This window comes from Engraulis encrasicolus, chromosome 6 (genome assembly GCF_034702125.1).
Source record: "Engraulis encrasicolus isolate BLACKSEA-1 chromosome 6, IST_EnEncr_1.0, whole genome shotgun sequence".
NCBI classification, from domain to species: Eukaryota; Metazoa; Chordata; class Actinopteri; order Clupeiformes; family Engraulidae; genus Engraulis; species Engraulis encrasicolus.
The window spans coordinates 18,959,891-18,962,390 of record NC_085862.1 but is presented as its reverse complement, the minus strand read 5'-3'; the positions used below and the strand labels follow the sequence as shown (position 1 = coordinate 18,962,390).

At 44.6% G+C, this 2,500-nt stretch overlaps 1 long non-coding RNA gene across 1 annotated transcript in view; it reads right to left on the bottom strand.

Moving 5' to 3' along the window:
• LOC134450238 (uncharacterized) overlaps positions 1 to 2,243 on the bottom strand; it is a 2,531-nt gene extending 288 nt beyond the window's left edge. The window contains exons 1-4 of the long non-coding RNA XR_010035048.1: positions 1,072 to 2,243; positions 752 to 844; positions 346 to 514; positions 1 to 69 (exon numbers count right to left, since the gene is read on the bottom strand). The exon at positions 1 to 69 is cut by the window's left edge and continues 288 nt beyond it. This is a non-coding gene — a long non-coding RNA (uncharacterized LOC134450238). The remainder of the gene's footprint in view (positions 70 to 345; positions 515 to 751; positions 845 to 1,071) is intronic.
• Positions 2,244 to 2,500: the final 257 nt, after the last annotated feature.

Sequence of the window (2,500 nt, the reverse complement as noted above, 5' to 3'; positions counted from 1 at the left end):
TGCTGGGTTGATCAGGTTCACCAAAGTTGCTGGTGTCATCAGCCCTCCCTCTGAAAACTGGCTCCGTGCCTGTCAAAAAAAGGCATGCTAATGTTATGAATGAAAATAAAGACAAAAACAAGCACCCCCTATCTACCTACAGAAAGACATGACCATGACATGACCATGTGCATATGCTTGTGCACACGCCCCCCCCACACACTGCTACTGTCTTAAAGTGTAGCACGCAGGCACGCAGGCAGGCAGGCACGCACGCAGGCAGGCAGGCAGGCACGCACGCAGGCACGCAGGCCTATTCTCCCCCTTTGCCTCAAGTCAAGTGTGCATTTTAGAGGTTGGCCTCACCTGCACATGTGTGAAGAGCAGGGAGATGGGAGGTTGAGGATGACGAGGCAGGGCAGGAGGTTCTCCTTGTGAGCTGCCCTGGTCCTGATGCTGATTGCCCATCACCATGCTGTGGCTCATCAAACCCATTACTGGCATATCGATGCTGAGCAGGAACGACTGCTTCCAACTGCACACAGACACACACACACACACACACACACACACACACACACACACACACACACACACACACACACACGAGAGGGTATACATAGAATACACTACATAAAAATCACACCCATCATTTTAATGCAGAACTCCAGGCTGAAGAGTTACAGAGCGTCTGACCTGTACAGGGGTCACTATTACTGTACTATACTTATTGGTCTAGTGCAGAACAAAGCAGATTCAGTGATTTACTCACCACTGTGTGCAAGTTTCTGTGTTCAGCTCAGGTGGAAGCCTCCATCACAACATGTTGGTACTGACATCAACCATCTTTCAGAAAACTGGCTGCCTGTCAGAAATAGCAAAATTATGTTACCACAACAAGGTAGTATCTTAAAGATACCCTTAACCAAAGGCAGACAGACACACACTGCCACTGTCTTGGTTCTAGGACACACACACGCCCTTTAAGGGTCACATGTATAATGACCGGGTTCTCACTTACTCACTCGCACACTCATTTTCTCCTACTTTTGCCTCAGACAATGTAGTGAGTTTTTTAAAAATTGGCCTTACCTGCACACGTGTGAAGGGCAGGAAGAGAGGTTGAGGATGGAGCTGCCAGTCAGGAGGTCCAGAGCTGTCCTGGTCCATCACCATCATGTGGATCATCAACCCCAACTTCTTATATCTGCGTGCACACATTCTCTCTCACACACACACACACACACACACACACACACACACACACACACACACACACTTGGAGAGATACAGGTTATATGGCATATCAGGAGGCAGGGGTATTGTTGCGCTCTAGATGTTTAGAAATAAGTAGGTGCATGGACCCAAAAAGTAGAGCTCAATGTGGGAGCACACTAAAGACACTAAGGTCAAGTCAATACTCTCTGATGGCAGCAACCTGAAACGTCTGCTCTAATCTGCTCTGAGAATTTTTTATTTTTTTTTAATCTGCTTGTGCTTGACCTTAGTGTCTTATTTAGTGTGTGAACCTGCTCCCACATTGAACTATATGGCACATTTAAAATCAGACCCAATGACAAGTCAAGTCGGTTTTATTTTCAATTTCTTTACATGCACTGGTCAAGAATTGAAATTACGTTTAACACCAGGTTGAACAAATATGACACCTCCGACTTTCAGTGCTATTCTATACATCTTTGCTTCAAAGAAACACAACTGATAGCTCAGATGATGAAACAGACGTGCACAACGCAGCACAGGAAGAAACTACTGTATAAACACCTTTTGGCCCAGCATAATTTCGTGATAGCTCGTGGTACAACAAATATTCAAAACTTCCGCGTGTCATTTGAAAGGGATGTCAAAACTATACGTTTATTCAAACGAGTAACAAACCACGAAACTGTTATTAATACGGAGATCATTTCGTGATCACTTTGTGGCGAACTTTATGATATTTAAGCAAGCAAGCACACCATCCGATAACCATTCGAAAGACCGTCAAAACGTTTATGAATGAACTTTTCGTGGTAGGCCTAGTTAACTTTTATTCTAGTCTGGCTAGCCCTTAGTATCTTTCATCTCACCCTTGTCATGTTAACGTCTTATCTTACACATAACGATGTACTCCATTCACATTTGCCTCGTATTGTCGTAACAAGATTCTGAGATGTGCTGCCTTTGTCCATTCTGACCAGGCTGGCTAGCTAGCTACCAGGTTGGAAATAGTAAACTAGCACAGATTTCCCAGGCAGTGAAGCCTGTAGTGGGGTATGAAGGGCATCGATGTTCATATTTTGGGAACCAAAGGCAGTTTCCTGCTTAATATATGCAGTGAAGTAGTCACAAGAATGGTAATTACACAGGAATAATAGTTGTTTTGTCTGCCCATAACTTAGTGCTGTACATTATGACAAATACACACACAACATCTGAAACAAACTTACGAAGGGCGGCCTGTTAGCTTGCCTTGAAGCTAAAAAAAACCATTAGCCAACACCGCTAGTTGGTGGGCCGAGGT